Genomic DNA, 24,373 nt, shown 5'->3' on the forward strand with positions numbered 1-24,373 from the left:
TGCCCACAGAGTTTAAGGAGAAACAGAAACGTACCTGGCAGAGCCTGGCTGGGTCTGATTTGTCTGCGGAACCCTCCCGAGAAGTGAGCGGCTCAAGCACGCTGTCTACCTGGGATGACGACCTCGTGTGCGGGCGCGTGCGCGGGCGTGTGTGTGTGCGGGCGCATGCGCGGGTGTGTGTGCGGGCGCATGCGCCATGAGCGGCAGCCATGACGCCGCGCTGGGCTAACCTAGGAGGACCGGCACACGCAGGAATCATCGCCGTCTGACGAGAAGGGACAAAGGCATGTAGGAAAGGACACGTTTGAGGTGGGAACGTGAACAACTGGGGGGCGGGGGGGATGTGAGCGGGGACAGCAAATGCGAGTTGAAAATAATCAGTGTATTTGGTGAGGAGAACTTCTTAATACTTTTCAAAAAACCCACAAAACCCCAAGCGAAGAGCAAAACAGGTAAGAAGAGGGAGAAAAGGGGGAAAGTCCGCGAACTCAGGTGTAAAAAGCCTTGTGGCACTGAACCCCGCGGGGCCCGGCCGGGCGGCCCCCCCAGCCCCACGCGGTTCCCCTTCTCTCGCCGTGTCCTCCGCGTGGAGTCGAGCTGGTTCCCGGGTTAGCTCCGGGCAACGGGGGGAAAGGCTCTGTGGCGCTTCGGGTCGCCGCGCTGCCCGGGAGCCCCGGGCCTCCACCAGAGCAGCGCGCAGGCGCGCCCGTCCGGTCCCGAGGCTCCCCTTCGCAGCGCGGACGCGGGGCAGCGGGGCTCTGACGGCCGCCCTCCCCCACCCCCCGGCAGGTGCGTCAGTTCTCGCTCTTTGGCGGCCGCTCACCCACCCGCTCCCTGTCGCCCAGCCGCTGTGCCCGGGCAGCGGGAGGCGGCGGGCGCGGCTCAGGAGCCCGGGCAGCGCGCGGGGCGGCGCGCGAGGCCGGCCCACAGGCACGTTCGGCAGCCCCGCGACGCCGCGCAGACGGGGAAGAGGGAGGCGGGCCTCTGCAGGCGGCCCGGAGGGAGGCCGGTCCCGTGGGTCGCGCGGCCCGCGACGAGGACCTGGGTTTGTCCCGAGTCCTGGGACGTCACCGGCGGGCTTGCAGGGAGCAGGACGCCGCCGGCCTCAGCTGGCGCCTGAAGAGAATCGCTGACCCGCCTGCCGGGTTCGCGGGAACGTGTGATGAGAACAGGAACACCCCAGTTCGGGCGGCGACGACTCACGACGTCGGGCTTCCTGCTCTGGTGAGCGGGGTCTTCGGACGTCCCCCCGTGGCAGCCCCTCGCTTCGTCCGAAGGGACCCCTGGACAAGCCGGGCAGAAGCCCTGAGGGCTGGAGCGACCCTCCAGGAAGCCGGCAGCCCGTCGCGGCGACAGGCTCCCCACCGCGGCTTGGCAGTAAAGCTTAGGACGGAGCACGTGGGGAGGAAGAGGGGGAAGAGTGGCCTCTCCAGTTCCAGCAAGGCCGGCTTTACCGATGTTGGCAAACGGAGTGACCTTCCTCAGCGAGGAAGCTCATTTCAGCCCGGTTCACCCAGCCGGGCTGGTGGGCAACCACAGCAAGTGTCCTAGACCAGCGGCCCCCAACCTCTTTGGCCCCAGGGACCGGTTTCGCGGAAGACGACTCTTGCACGGACGGGCTGGGGACAGTTCGGGCGGGAACGGGAGCGCTGGTTCAGGGGGTCACGCGGGCGACGGGGGACGCCGACAGAGCTTCGCTTGCCTGCCCGCCGCTCACGTGCCGAACAGGCTGCAGACACACAGCACTGCCTCTCAGGAAAGAAGAGCGCTGCCACCCCCCGGAGCGAGTGAGGGCGCCCCCCGGGAAAGCAGCCCGTTCACTTCAGGCTGAGACTGTACTACGTGTTAACGTGGATTTACCTTCCTGTTCCATGACACGCCAAGGCCTGTTTTGAAATTTAGAGATTACCGCAAGCGAGGCTTCGGTACGTGGCAAAAGTGGGAGCCAGTTGGAGGTCCATGCCCCGCCTCCTGGGGCAGTGCCCACCTCATGGAAGCTGCCGCCCGGAAGGTTCTCAGGTAATGAAAGGACCGGCTGCCTCTGGAGCTTTTAAGAGGAGACATATGGAAACTCTGAAAAGAAATGTCTGCAGCTTCCATTAAAGGCGTGCTCTTCCGAGGGAATCCCATGCGCTCCCAGTTCCGTGGAGGGAGCCCCTGGTGACCAGAGTTCGTTCACAAGGGCGTCAGGAGGAGGTAGGTGGTACTCTGGTCTTGAAGAATGAGTACGATTTGGGTGGGTGCTGTGCTCGGAAGTGTTTGTGTCTCCCCAAAATTCATATGTGGTAATTCTGACCCCCAAAGGGAATGGCATTGGGGGGGCGGGCTTTGTGAGGTGCTTAAATCATTAGGGTGGAGCCCTCACGCATGGAGTCAGCGCTCTTACACAGGAGGCGCCAGAGAAATCGCTAGCCCGTTGCGCCCTGTGAGGAGAAGTCTGCTGCTGTGCTGCCGCCCTGATCTCAGCCTTCCAGCTCCCAGAGCTGCGAGAAACAGGTTTCTATCGTTTAATTAGCTAACTAAAATGAAATTTAGAAATTATAATGTTTCAAAATATTTTATCAATCAAGCTATTTTGCTTTCCCCTAACAGTGTTCTGATTAAAAAAAAAAAAATCCAACCCTCTGACACGTTGACCTGACAACGTTGATGCTGCCCTCAGGGTGCCCTGCTTCCCAGTGTGAGAGGTGACACTCTAGGGCCATCAGTGCCGCCACTACCACCCCATGCCCCAAGAATCGGGTGCACACACCAAAAAGGTGTAAATGGAAGTCGGGCCTGGGTGGGGAGGGAGGAAGGGAGGAGCTGAGAATCCTGCCCGGGTTCCAGAATATGCCTGGATTTTCAGATGGTGCTCAAGTCCTTTACTGCACCCCTAACCCTACAGGGTGAACCTCTATTCTTCCTGCAACCCTTGGGACTTGGGCTGATTCCAAGTTCTACAGCTGTTGCGCCACCCATCAGACCAACCTCTTTCCTTGCTTACTTTTGAAGAAATGCCATAAGCTGTGCATTCGCAGAAGGAAACCAAAAGGTCTTACATCATCCTATGTTGGTTCAGATGTATTGCTCATGAAGTTCACGTCAGTTTTTCTGTTTTGCAAAATCACCATGCTCGTAGCCAAGTCAGCCATCAGCTGTTATCTTTTTAAAATTTCAAATACTGAAGTATTCTTGTTTTCCTGAAATGTCTGAAAAAGGTTATTTCCAGGCTGACACTCTGCTTGCCAGCTTTTATTTAGAAGCACATTTTTCACATATTCACTTCAATTCTCTAAAAGAGAAGAGGACCAAGAAAGTAAATAAAGCAGTGGCCGAGGTTACTACCCATCCATCAATCCCTGGGCCCTGATTAAGCCCAAGCCATGAAAACATAGCCTTTGAAGGCAGTGGCACCTGCCAGACCCTCTTTCAAAAGGGACCCTTGTTGCCCTTGAGGGTTTAGAATTGAAAAGGAAAGCTCTTCAAAGCCATCAGAAAGTGAAAATTAATCTAAGTGCATCCACGTAGCACAAGAGTGTCAGAATTTATAATTAGGGGTCATAAATCTTTTTGCCATGGAGCAAAAATAAATAAGCATGCGAGAGCCAAATCGAAAGGCAGTGGGCGTTCACACACTCCTAGTGTCAGCTTTAATTTATTTCTCTACTTGGAAAGGGGAGACTTTGAAAGCTGGCTGCCAGTCTGGAGGGAGCCCCCTCAACTCTTCTTCTGGCCCAGACAAATGTCTGAACGTTGAGGGGAGACATCCAAAGAATAACACAGGAAGCTTTTGACTTCTTACATTGAAAAAGAGCTCTTCACAAGGTAGGGGTGTGGTTGGGGGAGAGAAAACAGAAAGAGAAGAAACCTCTTCTCTAGGAATCTCTTTTGTGTAATTCAGAATACTCAGCACGTTAAAACCAAATACCAGGACTTCCCTGGTGGCACAGTGGTTAAGAATCCTCCTGCCAATGCAGGGGACACGAGTTCGAGCCCTGGTCCAGGAAGATCCCACATGCAGCAGAGCAACTAAGCTCATGCGCCGCAACCACTGAGCCTGTGTTCTAGAGCCCGCAAGCCACAACTACTGAGCCCGCACACCACAACTACTGAAGCCCACACGCTCTAGGGCCTGTGCTTCACAACAAGAGAAGCCACCACAATGGGAAGCCCTTGCACCACAACGAAGAGTAGCCCCCGCTCGCTGCAAGTAGAGAAAGCCTGCATGCAGCAATGGAGACCCAACGCAGCCAAAAATAAATAAATTTATATAAAAAAAAACCAAATACCAACAAACAAGTGAAAAAGAAAAGTCTGATTTACAGTATGCTGTTGGATGCACCTAGAAGGGGCTTTGGAAAGACATTCACAGACCATTTTAACTGTATTGAGAACTCTACTAGGACAACAAGTATATGTATGTAAATATGTACATATGTATTCACACAGTGCGGAGGGCACATAATCATTTCCCTTGCGAATGGAAACGACGTCATTACAGCATTAAAACTGGAGGGGATCGATAGTAATAGAATTTCCTGAGAGCTCCACGTGGAGAAAGGTCAAGGAAAACAGCACCTGTGGAACCAATTACTTGTCATCAGACTCAGTGGCATGAAAATACACCCGTTCCCTCTCTTCTGCTGTCACTCACTTGAAGGCATCAAAACAGAAAGCTGCTTGTGAGCAAAGTAAAAGAGCCACTCCAGGAAGATTGCAGAAGTTCTCTGGGAAGATGTCTTCTGCAGCAACCTTTCGAGATTAGCACTATGCTAACAAGTTTATGAGCTGACTCAGTGCCACACATGAAGCTGCCAGACTCCTGAGTCACCCCTGAGCTTTCGTGTTTCAGTTTCCCTTGTCTATTAAATAAGAAGACGTTTCTGTCCTAGTGAATCATTTTTATGTTTACGATATAATGAATTAAGAGATTGAAAACACTTTTAAAGTATGAAGTGCCTTAAACATACGAGAAATGCATTGCTCCCAGATTACTGGGCAGAGAACACAGGGCACAGAGTCACCCACACAGGAGAGAAGGCTTTGCTGTCTTCTCATGGTGGCCAGCGTGGGGTGGAAGTTGGTACGTGGAGCAAGGAGCAGGTGACTCTGTGCTAGACTTGCATGAAGCCAGCTGGATTGGAAGGCGGGAGCTCACGGGCAGCGGTGGGCTTGTTTGATAGACCTCTCCACGTGGGAGACTCAGAAGAAGTCTGACTTGCTAAAATTGCAACCTCACTTTCCAGACCTGTCTGTCTTCCATCATCAAGAAGAGCTGAGGAGTTAACCAGCATTGGGAATTAGTCTTGGGGGAGGAAAATACCTGATCTTATGCTAGACTTTGCATCATTGCAGGAGGCAAAGCCCACCAGTTTATCTAAGGCCTACGTAGAATGCCAGTGCCATAGAGAACAGGGCACCTGTAACGCTACTTGGCCGTGCTAAGTCGTGGCTCCCATGAAGAGTCTCTCAAGGACCAAGGGTCAGTTGAAAGGACCATCTTGAACTCTTCTGGCAAAGGAAGCAGGCATCTGCATGTAGTAACTAAGGGCTTAGGTTCTAGCCAGTCCCCCCACCCATTTCACCACCCTTCCCCTACACTCAGTCTGTCCCTAAGCTTAATCAGCAGTTAACCAGCTTAACCAGTGGCCTACTGCTTAAAAGTTTTATTTCATCTGAGAAGCCCACACTTCAATATTTGTAAAATATTGTGGAATAAATAATCTGCTATTCCGGGAAGCATGAACTAATCCAGGGGTACAATAACATTAAGAAATTCATCTTCTTTCTGCCGATGTCCTCCCCTTTAAGCTGGTCCCCGTGGTCACCTAATTCCACCAAGAAGAAAAAATCATTCCCTCTGTTCAGTAGGTTCATTTCTTATGGGTCTCCCTCACTCCTCCTGTACCCTTTATTTCTTACCACAAAACCCTAGGCGGGGGGCATCAAACAATAGACATTTATTTTTGCTCAAGTTCTCTGGGTCCACTGGGCATCTTTGCTGATCCAGGCAGGCATGGCTGACTTCAGCTGGGCTCATCTGGCCAGTCGGCAGGTCAGCGGGGGCAGCTGGGAGGAGCCACCTCTGCCCCACATGGCCTCTCGTCCGTCCTTCACCCAGGTAGCCCGGTTGGTTCGTACGGCTACTGGGCAGGAGCACACAAAGCCTCTTTAGGCTGGTACCTTATTCTTCTAGAGCATTCTGTTGGCTAAAACAAATCACAAAAGTTGGCCCAGATTCCAGAGGTGCAGAAACAGGCTCCGTGTCTTGGTGGGAGGAGGTCACTTCTAAATCACACTGCAAAGTGTATGGATCCAGGGAGTGGAGAGTTGGGGCTATTTTTATCATCAGCTTTACCTTTAATAGATGGGACAAATAAGCCTTATGTTCCACATTAGAAGAGAATGATAACTATTTCTGTGCTTTTGCACAGATGTTTGTCCTGTCTAAATTCAAAGGTAATAATTTATTGAGTATGGAAGTCTCCAACAGCAAGTCCCCAAAGGAAAACTGCTATATTTTTTTTTATGAGGGGAGTTTTCTGAGGGACTTTAGCCTCCTAGTGACTAAAAATCCTTTCATTAACTGGGACAGGTTGTAGACAAGAAGAAGAAAAAAACCCTTAATTTCAGGTTTAAAGTTTGGGGCCTTTTTTTAAATCCTTTAAGGAAACGCAAAATCCTTAAGGAAAAGCAACTTTGCCAAAAGAGAATGGACTTCCCACAATGTCTGTTAACAGTGGAGGGTAAGATTTCGAGCTTCTTGGTTGATGTAAGCCTGTCTGTTCAGACTTCTGACAGCTTCCTGATAACACAGACCTGGCGGGTTTTCATATACGCGTCCACGCTGTTAATGTGCATATATGTCTTTTAGGTGTCTGGATCCAATTTGACAGCCTTTTGGATCTCATGTAGCATAACTGTCTATTCACTGATGTAATAATTTTAGGAGATTGGAGAGCCAGGGTTGAAAATGGTCTTGCCAAAGCCAAGGGAAATCTGGTCTGGGGAGAGGGCTTTCTGCGGTCCGTTTTGCAGGGAGACCTGCCTGAAACAGAGGTTGGGGTCACTTCCCACTTCCTTTTATTGGAATGGCCTAGCCCTATGGTAAAGAGATTGTTGGTCACTCTGGGTCCAGTCCCTTTGCCATGTGACTTTTTGTTCTTCCTTCTAAGTGCAGTGTTCTTCTTCCCTTGATTTTGGGCTCTGCTATGTTGCTTGCTTTGTCCAGCAGGCTATTAGCAACATGATGCAAGCAGAGGCTTGCTTTCTTGAGCCTCTGTCATGAGAAGAACATGCCTTGGGTAACTGAACAGTCCCAGGAAAACGAGAAACACCTGGAAGATGCTTGAACTGCTGAAATCATCCAAGCTGCCCCATTTGGCCTAAATTTGAAGCAGCACCAGCTGGCCAGCAGGTACATGATCCAGAAGAAGAGTTTATTTTTTTATGCCACCACGTTTTGGGATGGCGTGTTATGTGGCAGTGTTTCACAATAGCTCACTGATACTAGCCCCCATGGAAAGTAGAACAGGTTATAAATTACAAGTGGAAACCTGACATTTGGTGTATAATACAGGGTACTTACGGCTGCAAAATTTGGGAATTGTATTTTATCAATGTGACTTGATTGGTCCTCACTGACATTCAGTTGGCACCCAAGATTCCCTCGGTAACTGAGATACCAAATGGATAAACTGGATAAAAGAAAATTAGATATTTCATTTTTTCCCCATTTTTACTACAGAATTACCGTACCCCAAAGAGAATAATGAGCCGTTATACAACCATCGCCCAGCTTCAACAATTACCAGCATTTTACAAAATTTGTTGCTGCTACCCTACCCATTGTTTTCTTGAAAATTAGCTCTTTTCAATTCCAGAACCACTAGAATTTAATTGGGTGAGTCTCTAGAGTCACTTAAAGTAGAAAAGACTCTCTCTTAGGATCGCTTGGGTTCTTAAATTTGAGTTCAGGAGCTTCTTACGTCTTCAGAAATTTATGCAAAAGTTTGTGTATGTAAATGTTTCGGGGGAGGATGTCCCTGGTTTCCATCAGATTGAAAAGATATGATCTGCTTTTCTGCACAAATACCAGCCATTTTTGCCTGTTCTCACCCAACCTTGCCAGATGGCAGCATCTCGCACCCTCTGCAGGCAGAAGGTAAAGCATCAAACCACCTCAGCCCCAGGAGAATGGCTCCCTCCCTAGATGGGCAGAGTCGTTGATTTGCTTATGCAGGCACAGAACTAAGGCGAAGCGTCAGCTTTAATTTTAGTAGCACTACAAGTCACAATCCTTTAAATATCAGGGAGAACAACTCTGCCTTTCAATGGAAATGTCTTGGGTGGCTTAAGGGTTCATCTTCTAAATCTCAGCTGTCTTAACAATTTCGGATGTGGCCGCCAGCAGCCTCATCAGTGGAGAGGAAGCACCTCCGGGCAGGTAGACCAAGCCCAGGGCTGTGGTTCTTGCAGTTTGGAGAACGTACAAATCACCTGGAAGACTTTAAAATCCAAGTTTCTGGGTCCCTTTCCAGACCTACCAAATTGGAGTCTCTGTGAAATCTGCATTTTTAACAAGTTCCCGTGATTGGTAGCAACTGGTCCACAGACCAGTCCACTGGAGAAGCACGGTCTGAGGGGCACCCAGGTCCAGAGTAACCATCTGAAGCTTAAAATAAGTCTTCCTGTCTTGAATTCATATTTCATTTCAGTCTGTAAATGGGGGAGGATTTAAAAAAAATAAATTGGAAAAAAAAACCCTCTAGATTCTCTACCAGCCTAGAAATCTGATTTCCAAGATTTCCAATTTCCTTTAGGGCCTGTGCACCTCTACTATTTTGTAAGTGCAACTGCTGTTGCACTGGGCTGATCCTAAAGGTTTAGGCTCTGCAGGAATTCTCATCAACCCAAACTGGGGAGAGCAGGCCAGGGACAGGGGCCACCAAAAGTTATTCATGCTACACAGGTGGCAGTGGCAGGCATGGGACATATAGTCGAGCACGACTTGAATTTCTCAACCAGTTCTTCCCAGGAGAAATATCACAAAAGCAATGGGAGCTCCAGAAATTATCTTCAAGTACAAAAGAGAACAAGAGCATGAGTACAGAGCTCCAAGGGACAGTAATAGTTGGTCCTCCCCCTCCGTGTTCAACATCAAGGCCACTGGTGCAATGTGGGTTTCATTAATGGCTCAAAGACAATATTTCACAGAGTTATAGGTTCAAGATGTTATTGAAAAGCCCATGTTGTGCTTTTTATCCCCACCTACCCTCTCCCCCAGGGTTTTCTTAAATCATTAAACTTTTTTAAACGTGGTTCCATCCGAGTGGTCATATTTCTAAGGATCTGGGGCAATGCACACCAGGGCCAGTGAAACCCAAAATGGTTTGGTAGAAGGATGATGCCATTTCCTCTGCCTCTTGGGGCTACAGGGGGGAAAGCTGTCAACCCGTTAAGTACATAAGCAGGATCGTGTGGGTGGCCCCAGAGAGAGACACCTGTTTTGCTACTAAGTGCAGGATCACAAACACAATTTTTCCTTAATACTATCCTATCTGAAGCTCCGCCAGCACTGCAAGGCCAAGGAAATTTCTAGAGAAATTTAGAGCAAGATCTCACAAGGTCTTAAAGGCGTAACCTTGGGAAAGAGCCACTGCCTTAAAAGAAAAAGTCTATGGACTTTCTTTTTCACAGATGCAGACTATTCCATGTATGGCTACACTATTTACTGGTGGACATTCAAGTTCTTTCCAGTCTCTTTTCCTATTGTAAACAAGGCAGCAATAGATAAGTAAATATATACTAATGTAAATTAAAATGCTGCTTTGATTTCCACAGGATGGATTCCTACAATCACTGTGAATGGGTTAAGAGTGTTTATGAGCATGGACATCTGGTATTTTAATAAATATTGTTATGTTATTTTCAAAAATTACAATAACAAGTCTTCCACCAGGAGTAAAGTGCCTGTTTTCTCACATTTCTGTGATCACAGGTTATTTCTCGTCTCCTTCCTCTCCTCTGATAGGCATAAAATGATCTTATTGTTCTTTTTATCTGCATTTCTGTGTGTCAGGTTGACCATATTTGCATATGTCTACTGGTCATTTCATAGATATTTTCTCTTTTGTGAATGCCTGCTCTCATCCATATTAGGTTCATTTTCTTATGAATCTGCAAAAGCTGAATAACATTAACACTTGGTCTTTTGCATATGTTAATAATGTTTATTCCCAGAATTGTTTGTCTTTTAATTTTGCTCTTAAACTTGTCCTTTGACACAGAGAGATTTTTTAATTTTTAGGTAGTCAGTTCTTCATGGATTCTGGCTTACGCCACCCAAAGTTATAAAATATGTGTCTTAAATTTTCTTTTAAAATATTTACTGTTAAAAAGGTAAAAAACTTTAACCCATCCATCTTAAATTCATTTTTGTGTGTATTATGTGAGGTTTGGGTCTTGGCTTATTTCTTCTGATATGTAAGGCCAATCACTACAATGTTGTCTGTAAACATCACACTAGCCTCTGGTGAGCCAGGATGCCATGGGGTCATATATTAAATTCCATGGATCTGTTTCTAAACTCTCTTCTTAAAATTCCTGTGCCTATGCTACACTGTTTTGTTTACAGTACCTTCATAGTAAAATTTAATAGTCTCTTACTTTTTCTAAAGATTTTGGGGCAACTTTAGATGTTGATTTTTACACAAAAACTTTGTCTATTAAAAAACTGCCTACTGAAATTCTGATTGAAATTACATCTTATGTGATTAAGTCTTCCCATCCAGAAATATCTGAGATTAAGATCTTTCCATTTATTCAGATCTTGTCTAATGTCCTCTAATACTGTTTTATAATTGTCTTCATTTGGGTTATTAGTCCACAATTAGGACTCTGCTGCTAATATGAATGAAATTTTGCCATGCAGGCAATAATAATCCTCCTTATTCACAGATTCCATATTTGCAAACTCACCTACTCACTAAAATGTATTAGTAATCTCCAATCAATATGGCTGTGCTTTCTCCATCATTCACAGACATATGCAAAGAGGCAAAAAATTTGAGTCACCTGATGCTCAAGTTCCCAGCTGACATTGAACAAAGCAACACTTTGTAAACAATTGTCCTTGTCATGGTATATTTAGTGCCATGCTTTTGTATTTTTGTGCTTTTTGTTGATGATTTTGCTGTTTAAAATGACACCTAAGCATAGTGCTGAAGTGTCATCCAATGTGCCAAGGTGCAAAAAGGCCATGATGTGCCTTAAAGAGAAAATCTGTATTAGAAAAGCTTCATTCAGGCATGAGTTATAAGCATGAGTTGGTTGTGAGTTCAGTGTTAATGAATCAACGATATATATTAAACAAGGTTTCTCTAAACATAAACACACATAAAACAAGTTTATGCACCGATCAGTTGACAAAATGTTATGATCAGAGTCTCACAGGAACCTGACCATGTATTTCTCCTAGGAGTTCAGTATTAACTAATTCAGTGTTATGACAGTTTTATAGAAAATAACAAGAACTGGCTGTATGTCTTTACTTGTTATCCTTATATCAGATTTTGATATTAAGATAAAGCCAGCTTCATTAAATTAATTAACAAGCTTTGAATCCTTTAATACGGTCTAGAGTAGTTTAAATATATAAATTCTTTTCTTTAGGGCAATCTGTATTCAAGGCTGAATACTCACTCCTTCTTCTATTTTCCAGCCCAATTACATCCACCCATATTGTCAGAGGTTCTTCAATGATATGGAGATAATCCATTATGTATTTGTATTAAATACCTTATTATTTTAGTTAAATAGTAAATTTCCAATAATATAGTGTTGCTTCAAATTTGAATATAAACCCCATCCCATTATGAATTTCCTCCTGACAAATTAAAATTTGAAGATTAAATCCTAAAGAGATCAAAATCCAAAATTCTTGTTATAGCCCAAAAGAAAATATCTAAAAGTTTTTGCCCTTGTGTGTTAAAAGTCCAGAGAAATAGAAGTTTAACATTCTTCTTTCTCCCTAATGTCTGATTTTGCTATCACTAGACGGTCCTCAGTGCCTGGGTAGAGTGAGTGTTGGTCAGCAGCTGCAGACTGGGATGTCCTCTGGAAGGTGTGGCTCACCTCATACCACAGGTTGAACTAGGCTCTCATATACCCTGCCTTTGAAAAGCCCAACGTGTTCAATGAAAGGTAAGAATATCACAACATTGGCTTTATTTTCTTTAATTAATTTTTATTGGAGTATAATTGCTTTACAATGTTAGTTCCTGCTGTGCAGCAAAGTGAATCAGTTATACGTATACATATATGCACTCTTTTTTAGATTTCCTTCCCATTTAGAGCACCTCAGAGCACTGAGTAGAGTTCCGTGTGCTATACAGTAGGTTGTCATTAGTTATCTACTTTATACATAGTATCAGTAGTGTATATGTGTCAATCCCAATCTCCCACTTCATCCCAACAGCCCCCCACTTCCCCCTTTGGCAACCATAACTTTGTTCTTTACATCTGTAACTATATTTCTGTGTTGCAAATAAGTTCATCTATACCATTTTTCTAGATTCCATATATAAGCAATATTATACAATTTTTGTTTTTCTCTGTCTGACTTACTTCACTCTGTATGACAATCTCTAGGTCCATCCACGTCTCTGCAAATGGCACTATTTCGTTCCTTTTCATGGCTGAGTAATATTCCATCATATATATATGTACCACATCTTTTTTTTTTTCTTTTCTTTTGTGATACACGGGCCTCTCACCATTGTGGCCCTCTCCCGTTGCGGAGCACAGGCTCCGGACGTGCAGGCTCAGCGGCCATGGCTCACGGGCCCAGCTGCTCCATGGCATGTTGGATCCTCCCGGACCAGGGCACGAACCTATGTCCCCTGCATCAGGAGGCAGACTCTCAACCATTGCGCCACCAGGGAAGCCCCACCACATCTTTATTCATTCCTCTGCTGATGGACACTTAGGTTGCTTCCATATCCTGGCTATTGTAAATAGTGCTACAGTGAACACTGGGATGCATGCATCCTTTCAGATTCTGGTTTTCTCCAGGTATGTGCCCAGGAGTGGAATTGCTGGGTCATATGGTAGCTCTATTTTTGGTTTTTGAAGGAATCTCCGTACTGTTCTCCACAGTGGCTGTATCAATTTACATTCCCACCAACAATGTAGGAGAGTTCCTTTTTCTCCATGCCCTCTCCAGCATTTATTGTTTGTAGATTATTTGATGATGGCCATTCTGGTATGAGGTTATACCTCATTGTAGTTTTGATATGCATTTCTCTAATAATTAGTGATGTTGAGCAGCTTTTCATGTGTTTGTTGGCCATCTGTATGTCTTCTTTGGAGAAATCTCTATCTAGGTCTTACACCCATTTTTGGATTGGGTTGTTTGGTTTTTTGATATTGAGCTGCGTGAGCTGTTTGTATATTTTGGAAATTAGTCCCTTGTCAGTTGCTCATTTGCAAATATTTTCTCCCATTCTGAGGGTTGTCTTTTTGTTTTGTTTATGATTTCTTTTGCTGTGCAAAAGTTATGTCCCATTTGTTTATTTTTGTTTTTATTTTCATTACTCTAGGAGGTGGGTCATAAAAGATCTTACTGTGATTTATGTCAGTGTTCTGCCTATATTTTCTTCTAAGAGTTTTATAGTATCCGGCCTTACATTTAGGTCTTTAATCCATTTTGAGTTTAATTCTGTGTATGGTGTTAGGGAATGTTCTAATTTCATTCTTTTACATGTACCTGTCCAGTTTTCCCAGCACCACTTATTGAAGAGGCTGTCTTTTCTCCATTGTATGTTCCTGCCTCTGTTGTCATAGATTAGGTGACCATATGTGCATGGGTTTATCTCTGGGATTTCTACCCTGTTTCATTGATCTATATTTCTGTTTTTCTGCCAGTACCGTACTGTCTTGATTACTGTAGCTTTGAAGTATAGTCTGAAGTCAAGGAGCTAATTCCTCCAGCTCCATTTTTTTTCCTCAAGATTGCTTTTGCGGGACTCCCCTGGCAGTCCGGTGATTAAGACTGTACGCTTCCACTGCAGGGGGCATGGGTTCAATCCCTGGCTGGGAAACTAAGACCCTGCATGGAATGCGGTGTTGCTTAAACATAAAATTAAAAAAAAAATTTAAGAAAAAAATCTAGAACAAAAATTGCTTTTGCTATTCAGAGTCTTTTGTATTTCCACACTAAATGTAAATTTTTTTGTCTTAGTTCTATGAAAAATGCCATTGGTAATTTGATAGGGATTGCACTGAATCTGTAGATTGCTTTGGGTAGTAGAGTCATTTTCAGAGTACTGATTCTTCCAATCCAAGAACATGGTATATCTCTCCATCTGTTTGTGTCATCTTTGAGTTCTTTCATCAGTATCTTATAGTTTTCTGAGTACAGGTCTTTTGCCTCCTTAGGTAGGTTTATTCGTAGGTAATTTATTCTTTCTGATGCAATGGTAAATGGGCATGGTAAATGGTAAATGGGTAACATCTTTAGGATGTTCTACGTATAGTATCATGTCATCTGCAAACAGTGACAGTTTTACTTCTTCTTTTGCAATTTGGATTCCTTTTATTTCGTTTTCTTCTCTGATAGCCGTGGCTAGGACTTCCAAAACTGTGTTGAATAATAGTGGTGAGAGTGGACATCCTTGTCTTCTTCCTAATCTTAGAGGAAATTCTTTCAGTTTTTCACCACTGAGAATGATGTTTGCTTTGGGTTTGTCATATATGGCCTTTATTATGTTGAGTTAGATTCCCTCTAACTTCACTTTCTGGAGTGGTTTTATTATAAATGGGTGTTGAAATTCATCAAAAGCTTTTTCTGCATCTACTGAGATGATCACATGGTTTCTATTCTTCAGTTTGTTAATGGTGTATCTCATTGATTGATTTGCATATAATGAAGAATCCTTGCATCCCTGGGATAAAGCTCCCTTGATCATGGTGTATGGTCCTTTTAATGTGTTGTTGGATTTGGTTTGCTAGTATTTTGTTTAGGATTTTGGCATCTATGTTCATCAGTGATATTGGTCTTGCAATTGTGTTTTGTGATATCTTTGTCTGGTTTTGGCATCAGTGTGATGGTAGCCTCGAAAATGAGCATGGTAATGTTCCTTCCTCTGCAGTTGTTTTGGAACAGTGTCAGAAGGGTTAGCTCTTCTCTAAATGTTTGATAGAATTCACCTGTGAAGCCATCTGATCCTAGACTTTTGTTTGCTGGAAGATTTTTAATCACAGTTTCAAATTCATTACTTGTGATTTCTCTGTTCATATTTTCTATTTCTTCCTGGTTCAGACTTGGAGGGTTGTACATTTCCAAGAATTTGTCCATTTGTTCTAGGTTGTGCATTTTATTGGTCTATAGTTGCTTCTAGTAATCTCTTATGATCCTTTCTATTTCTGTGGTGTACGTTATAACTTCTTTTTCATTTCTAATTTTATTGATTTTGGTCCTCTCCATTTTTTTCTTAATGAGTCTGGCTAAAAGTTCGTCAATTTTGTTTATCTTCTCAAAGAACCAATTTTTACTTTCATTGATCTTTGCTGTTGTTTTCTTCATCTCTATTTCTGCTCTGATCTTTATGATTTCTTTCCTTCTACTAACTTTGGTTTTTTTTTTGTTGTTCTTTGTCTAGTTGCTTTAGGTGTAAGGATAGGTTGTTTATTTGAGATTTTTCTTGTTTCTTGAGGTAGAATTGTATTGCTGTAAACTTCCCCCTTAGAACTGCTTTTGCTGCATCCCATAGGTTTTGGATTGTCGTGTTTTTGTTGGCATTTGTCTCTAGGTATTTTTTGATTTCCTCTTTGATTTCTTCAGTGATCCATTGATTATTTAGTAACATATTGTTTATCCTCCATGTGTTTGTGTTTTTTACAGTTCTTTTCCTGTAATTAATTTCTAATCTCATAGTGTTGTGGTCAGAAAAGATGCTTGATGTGTTTTCAGTTTTCTTAAATTTACTGAGTCTTGATTTGTGACCCAAGATGTGATCTATCCTGGAGAACGTTCTATGTGCACTTGAGAAGAAAGTGTATTCTGCTGCTTTCAGCAGAATGTCCTATAAATAACAATTTATATGGATGGAATGTCCTATAAATAACAATTAAGTCTATCTGGCCTAATGTGTCATTTAAGGCTTGTGTTTCCTTGTTTATTTTCTGTCTAGATGATCTATCCATTGGTGTAAATGGGGTGTTAAAGTTCCCCACTATTATTGTGCTACTGTCGATTTCCCCTTTTATGTCTGTTAGAATTTGCCTTATATATTGAGGTGCAACTATGCTGGGTGCTTATATATTTACAATTGTTATGTCTTCTTCTTGGATTGATCCTTTGGTCGTTATGTAGTATCTTTCCTTGTCTCTTATAACAGTCTTTATTTTAAAGTCTATTTTATCTGATATGAGTATTGCTACTCCAGCTTTCTTTTGATTTCGATTTGCATGGAATATCTTTTTCCATCCCCCACTTCCAGTCTGTACATGTCCCTAGGTCTGAAGCGGGTCTCTTGTAGACAGCATATATATGGGTCTTGTTTTTTAATCCATTCAGCCAGTCTGTGTCTTTTGGTTGGAGCATTTAATCCATTTACATTCAAGGCGATTATCGATATGTATGTTCCTATTACCATTTTCTTAATTGATTTGCGTTTGTTTTTGTATGTATTCTTCTTCTCTTGTGTTTCCCACCTAGAGAAGTTCCTTTAGCATTTGTTGTAAAGCTGGTTTGGTGGTGTTGAATTCTCTCAGCTTTTGTTTGCCTGTAAAGCTTTTGATTTCTCCATTGAATCTGAATGAGATCCTTGCTGGGTAGAGTCATCTTGGTTGTAGGTTTTTCCCTTTCATCACTTTAAATATATCCTGCCTTTCTCCTGTCCTGCAGAATTTCTGGTGAAAAATCAGCTGATAACCTTATGGGGATTCCCTGGTAGATTATTTATTGCTTTTCCCTTTCTGCTTTTAATATTTTTTCTTTGTATTTGGTTTTTGTTAGTTTGATTAATATGTGTCTTGGTATGTTTCTCCTTGGGTTTATCCTGTATGGGACTCTCTGTGCTTCCTGGGCTTAACTGACTATTTCCTTTCCCATGTTAGGGAAGTTTTCTACTATAATCTCTTCACGTATTTTCTCAGACCCTTTCTCTTTCTCTCCTTCTTCTGGAACCACTATAATTCGAATGTTGTTGCGTTTAATGTTGTCCCAGAAGTCTCTGATTCTGTCCTTATTTCTTTTCATTCTTTTTTCTTTATTCTGCTCCATGGCAGTAATTTCCACCATTCTATCTTCCAGCTCACTTATCCATTCTTCTGCCTCAGTTATTCTACCACTGATTCCTTCTAGTGTATTTTTCATTTCCCTTATTGTGTTGTTCATCACTGTTTGCTTGTTCTGTAGTTCTTCTAGGTCTTTGTTAAATAGTTTTATATCTTCTCAATCCATGCCTCTATTTTGTTTCCAAGATCTTGGATTGCGTTTACTATCATTACTCTGAATTCTTTTTTAGGTAGATATCCTATTTCCTCTTCATTTATTTGGTCTTGTAGGTTTTTACCTTGCTCCTTCATCTGTAACATATTTCTCTGTCGTCTCATTTCTGCTGATGGGTGGGGCTGTGTTCCTGTCTTGCTGGTTGTTTGGTCCTAGGCATCCAGCACCGGAGCTTGCAGGCAGCTGGGTGAAGCTGGGTCTTGGTGCTGTGTTGGGGACCTCCAGGAGAGCTCAAGCTGATTAATATTTCCTGTGGCCAGGAATTCTCTGGCAATCCAGTGGCCTAAACTCAGCACTCCCACCACAGGGGTCAGGCCCAATCCCTGGCCATGGAACCAAGACCCCGCAAGCCACATGGCATGGCAAAAAAAAAAAGAAAGTACATAAACCCCAAGACAAATAACAAAAACAAATAAAAACAAAAACAAAACAAAGCAAAAAACAAGAAAACAAACAAGAAAATCCACAAAACCAAAACAAATAATAAAAACAAAACTAAGAAAAACAAGACAACAAAACAAAACAAAAAACTAACTAAACAAGAAGCAAAGAGAACAGAAACAAACACACAAAAATGACCAAAAAAGATAAAAACAAAACACAACAAAAAACAATAAGAACAAACAAAACAAACAAAAAGTAGCAAAAAAGAAAAACAGAAAACAAACAAAAAAAGAACAAAACAAGAAAAAATAAAAATAGAAAAGTAAAAATATATTAAAGAATAAAAATAAGACAACAATAACAAAACACAACACAACAACAAAAAAAAAAAAAGAAAAGAAATTTCCTGGGGCCTCTGCAAGCAGTGCCCATGATTCCACAGTGAGCTACAGCCAACCACTGCCTCCCCAGGGCACCCTCCAAAGCCTTTCTTTTTCCCAAGCTCTAGGTATGTCTCTGGATCCGCTGTGTCAGCCCCACTTCTGTGTGTGTTTCTTCCACCAGTTTCTGCTCCTGAAGCTGCCCCAAAGCACATATGCCATTTCAGGCCAGCAGGGGCACAGGCATCAATGTGGGTGGCCGCTGGCGCCCGCATAACCAGAGGTGGCTTTGGTAGGGCAGTACTCAGGCCCACTGGGGCATTGGCTTTAAAGCTGCCAAATTTAGGAAGCAAGCCAACTGCAGACCCTAAGTACAATTATCCCAGAGAAAATCATGTTCCCAGAACCTAGTGCTTGTTGCCAAAGCCCAAAGCAACAACTTACTTGTGTCTGAAGAGGGAAAGAATGGAGAAAATTTTGATTCAATACACCAAATAGTATGGTTAGCCTACGTCAGTTGGCCAGTGTTTACAACCTGGGAGTTTAAACTCCATTGGAAAAAAAAACTTCTAGCAAGAGGGTAAGTTTGGCACCATGCATTAACATACTTAGGGGAGAAAGCCACCTATATATACTGTATCCCCTTTCAAAAGTGGCATTTTAAGAAATGCTATGCTCTTACTAATGTTTTTGTAATGATGCAGTCCCGGGCACTGAGTTTTATTATGGAACCTTCATTCCTCATCCAACATATTCAGTCGTCTTCATTTCTAATTTTCCCTTTGGGCCACTCAATGTTGGGATGAGTGTGGCTCTGTCCAGGGTCATACTTGGCATTCTCGAGTGAACAGGCATTTTCTCTTTTCTTTTCTTTTTTCTTTTCTTCTCTTTTCTTTTCTTTTCTTTCCTTTCCTTCCTTCCTTCCTTCCTTCCTTCCTTCCTTCCCCCCCTCCCCCTCCCCCTCCTCTTCTTTTCCCCGGGCTCCAGTATTTATTGTTCCAGGAAGTTAACTGGAAGGTAAGCTAAAAAGAATTTTGCTGGGAAGACTTGCACAACATTTACACAAACCCATTTCCTAGAATGTGCTCTGAGAAAAGACTGCATGGGAGAATAAGTAAGAGAAACATTTCATTTGCCTCTCTGTGTAGGAGTGAACAGGCATTTTCAATGCTGTGCTACAGTGACTCTGTGCAGAAGCCTTTGAAACTTGCTTCTGGGGTGGTTTCTCTTTCATTCCCCATGTCTGCTTCAGCTGGAAGATCAAAGCTGGTTCTGATAACTGGACTCCTAGAACCCTAGTGAAAATCATTCTTCTACTGTAGGCTGCTCCTTAATACAATAAGCTGTGCAGTTTGGGTCCTGGGCATCTAAAGCTATGTTAAAAGCATGTATAATTGATGGATCATGTATAGAGTAGCCAGCTAAATATTCTCAGCTAAAGTATTCTCAGCTAAATATGAATTTCTGATAAACAGATACGTCTGAGCATATCCCAAATACTGTGTGAGGTGTATCTAAATACTAAATTTTTGTTGTTTTTTATTTGAAATTCAGATTTAATGGGGCATCCTGTATTTACATTTGCTCAGTCTGGCAACCCAAATCTTGAGCTAACTGGACACCATGTGGTGGGGATGACTCTTCAACCCAAGGACAGGCACTTAAGCCAAAGGTTGTCCCTTCCACACTTTCTTCCTTGGCACTGAATGGACGATGCCTTTTGGAGCAAACTGGTCTGCTTAGCTAGGTGCTGCTTAGCTAGGCTTGGAAACCACATCAAGCTGGAATCTCACTAGTGCCCTGTGGCATAGGTGGAATGCAGCTCCCTTGCAGTTTAAGAGTGCTAAATATTGTTCCCACCACCAATGCCTTAGGAGGTCTGACCCCACCTCAGTCTTTCCTGAAAACCCTTGTTTCACTGAGAATCAAGGTCATGCTGCACCAGCCTTAGCATTAAACCCTTCCCGTGAAGATGGTGGACTAGGAGGATGCAGGGTTCCTGTCTCTGCACAACTAGGGCACCTACCAGGCACTGGTGGGGGGCCACAGACACCTAAGGGGACAGGAGAAACCCCTGAGCAACCGGCTGCACCACAGCTTGCAGGATCTAGGTACCCAGGCCAGGGGTTGGGCCTGAGCTCCAGCAGTGGGAGTGCCAAGTCCCAACCACTGGACTGACAGAGAAACTCAGACCCCAGGGAGTATTAATCAGAGCAAGGTCTCCCAGAGGTCCTCATCTTGGCACCAAGACCTGGCTCTACCCAACTACCTGCAAACTACAGTGCTGGAGGCCTCAGGCCAAACAGCCAGTAAGACAGGAATAAAGCCCCACCCATCAAAAAAATAAGATGACAAAATATATATATATGTAACAGATGAAGGAGCAAGGTGAAAACCTACAAGACCAAATAAATGAAGAGGAAATACCAACCTACCTGAAAAAGAAATCAGAGTAATGATAGTAAAGATGATCCAAAATCTCAGAAGTAGAATGGAGGCATGGATTGAGAAATTACAAAAATGTTTAAAGAAAGACCTAGAAGAACAAAAGAAGAAACAAACACTGACAAACAACACAAAAACTGAAATGAAAAATACACTAGAAGGGATCAATAGTAGAATAACTAAGGCAGAAGAGCAAATAAGTGAGCTGGAAGATAGAATGGTGCAAATAACTGCTGAGGAGCAGAGTAAAGAAAAAAGAATGAAAAGAATTCAGAGACCTCTGGGACAGTATTAAACCAACATTCGAATTATAGGGGTCCCAGAAGAAGAAGAGAAAGAGTAAGGGTCTGAGAAAATATTTGAAGAGATTATAGTCAAAAACGTCCCTAACATGGGCAAGGAAATAGCCACCCAAGTCCAGGAAGCACAGAGTCCCATACAGTATAAATCCAAGGAGAAACATACCAAGACACATATTAAACTAACAAATATTAAATTCAAAGAAAAAATATTAAAAACAGCAAGGAAAAAGCAACAAATAACATACAAGGGAATCCCCATAAAGTTATCAGCTGATTTTTCATTAGAAAAATCACTCTCTGCAGGCCAGAAGAGAGTGGCAGGATATATTTAAACTGATGAAAGGGAAGAACTTACAGCCAAGCTTACTCTACCCAGCAAGGATCTCATTCAGATTCAATGGAGAAATCAAAAGCTTTACAGACAAGCAAAAGCTGAGAGAATTCAGCACCACCAAACCAGCTTTACAACAAATGCTAAAGGAACTTCTCTAGGTGGGAAACACAAAAGAAGAAGAAAACATACAAAAACAAACGCAAATCAATTAAGAAAATGGTAATAGGAACATACATATCGATAATCGCCTTGAAAGTAAATGGATTAAATGCTCCAACCAAAAGACACAGACTGGCTGAATGGATAAAGAAACAAGACCCATATATATGCTGTCTACAAGAGACCCATTTCAGACCAAGGGACACATACAGACTGAAAGTGAGGGGATGGAAAAAGATATTCCATTCAAATGGAAATCAAAAGAAAGCTGGAGGGCTTCCCTGGTGGCGCAGTGGTTGAGAGTCTGCCTGCCGTTGCAGGAGACACGGGTTCGTGCCCCGGTCCGGGAAGATCCCACATGCCGTGGAGCGGCTGTGCCCGTGAGCCATGGCCGCTGAGCCTGTGTGTCTGGAGCCTGTGCTCTGCAACGGGAGAGGCCACAACAGTGAGAGGCCCGCGTACCGCAAAAACAAAAACAAAAAGCTGGAGTACCAATACTCATATCAGACAAAATATAAAGACTGTTATAAGGGACAAGGAAAGATACTACATAATGACCAAAGGATCAATCCAAGAAGAAGACATAACAATTGTAAATATATAAGCACCCAGCATAGTTGCACCTCAATATATAAGGCAAATGCTAACAGCCATAAAAGGGGAAATCGACAGTAACACAATAATAGTGGGGAACTTTAACACCCCACTTACACCAATGGATAGATCATGTAGACAGAAAATAAGTAAGGAAACACAAGCCTTAAATGACACATTAGACCAGATAGACTTAATTGTTATTTATAGGACATTCCATCTGAAAGCAGCAGAATACACTTTCTTCTCAAGTGCACACAGAACGTTCTCCAGGATAGATCACATCTTGGGTCACACATCAAGACTCAGTAAATTTAAGAAAATTGAAGACATATCAAGCATCTTTTCTGACAGCAACACTATGAGATTAGAAATTAATTACAGGAAAAAAAACTGTAAAAAACACAAACACATGGAGGATAAACAATATGTTACTAAATAATGGATCACTGAAGAAATGAAAGAAGAAATGTAAAAATAGCTAGAAACAAATGACAGCGAAAACATGTTGATCCAAAACCTATGGGATGCAGCAAAAGCAGTTCTAAGGGAGAAGTTTATAGCAATACAATCCTACCTCAAGAAAGAAGAAAAATCTCAAATAAACAATCCAACTGTATACCTAAAGCAACTAGACAAAGAAGAACAAAGAAAACCCAAAGTTAGTAGAAGGAAAGAAATCATAAAGTTCATAGTGGAAATAAATGAAATAGAAATGAAGAAAAGAATAGCAAAGGTCAATAAAACAAAAAGTTGGTTCTTTGAGAAGATAAACAAAATTGATAAACCTTTAGCCAGACTAATCAAGAAAAAAAAGAGAGGACTCAAATCAATAAATTAGAAATGAAAAAGGAGAAATTACAACTGACACCACAGAAATACAAAGGATCATAAGAGACTACTACAGGCAACTATATGCCAATAAAATGGACAACCTGGAAGAAACGGACAAATTCTTGGAAAGGTACAACTTTCCAAGATTGAACCAGGAAGAAGTAGAAAACATAAACAGACCAATTACAAGTAATGAAATTGGAACTGTAATTAAAAATCTTCCAACAAACAGAAGTCCAGGACCAGATGGCTTCACAGGTGAATTCTATCAAACATATAGAGAAGCATTAACACCTACCCTTCTCAAACTCTTCCAAAAAATTGCAGAGGGAGGAACACTCCCAAACTCATTCTACGAGGCCACCATCACCCTGATACCAGAACCAGACAAAGATATCACACACAAAAAAAAGAAAATTACAGACCAATAGCACTGATGTACATAGACACAAAAATCCTGAACAGAATACTAGCAAACAGAATCCAACAACACATCAGAAAGATTATACACCCTGATCCAGTGGGCTTTATCCCAGGGATGCAAGGATTCTTCAACATATGCAAATCAGTCAATGTGATACAGCATATTAACAAATTAAAGAATAAAAACCATATGATCATCTCAATAGTTGCAGAAAAAGCTTTTGACAAAATTCAGTACCCATTTATGATAAAAACTCTCCAGAAATTGGGCATAGATGGAACCTACAAGGCCATATATGACAAACCCACAGCAAACATCATTCTCAATGGTGGAAAATCCAAAAGCATTTCTTCTAAGATCAGGAAGAAAACAAGGATGTCCACTATCACCACTGTTATTCAACAAAGTATTCGAAGTCCTAGCCATGGCTATCAGAGAAGAAAAAGAAATAAAAGGAGTACAAATTGGAAAAGAAGAAGAAAAACTGTTACTGTTTGCAGATGACATGATACTATATATAGAAAATCCTATAGATACCACCAGAAAACTACTAGAACTAATCAATGAATTTGGTAAGGTTGCAGGGTAAAAAATTAATGCACAGAAATCTCTTGCATTCCTATACACTAACAATGAAAGATCAGAAAGAGAAATTAAGGAAACAATCCCATTTACCATCACCACAAAGAGAATAAAATACCTAGGAATAAACCTACCTAAGGAGGCAAAAGACCTGTATGCAAAAAACTATAAGACACTGATGAAAGAAATCAAAGATGACACAAACAGATGGAGAGATATACCTTGTTCTTGGATTGGAAGAATCAACATTGTGAAAATGACTATAACTACCCAGAGCAATCTACAGATTCAGATTCAGTGCAATCCCTATCAAATTACCAATGACGTTTTTCACAGAACTAGAACAAAAAATTTCACAATTTTTATGGAAACACAAAAGACCCCGAATAGCCAAAGCAATCTTGAGAAAGTAAAACAGAGCTGGAGGAATCAGGCTCC

The 24,373-nt window shown here is 42.5% G+C and overlaps 1 long non-coding RNA gene across 1 annotated transcript in view; it reads left to right on the top strand.

Moving 5' to 3' along the window:
• Positions 1–213: 213 nt before the first annotated feature.
• Positions 214–24,373, top strand: part of LOC307182723 — a 46,516-nt gene continuing 22,356 nt past the window's right edge. Inside the window, exons 1-2 of the long non-coding RNA XR_013827245.1 lie at positions 214–309; positions 12,040–12,186. This is a non-coding gene — a long non-coding RNA (uncharacterized lncRNA). The remainder of the gene's footprint in view (positions 310–12,039; positions 12,187–24,373) is intronic.

Source organism: Stenella coeruleoalba, assembly GCF_951394435.1.
Source record: "Stenella coeruleoalba genome assembly, chromosome: 2".
NCBI lineage: Eukaryota > Metazoa > Chordata > Mammalia > Artiodactyla > Delphinidae > Stenella > Stenella coeruleoalba.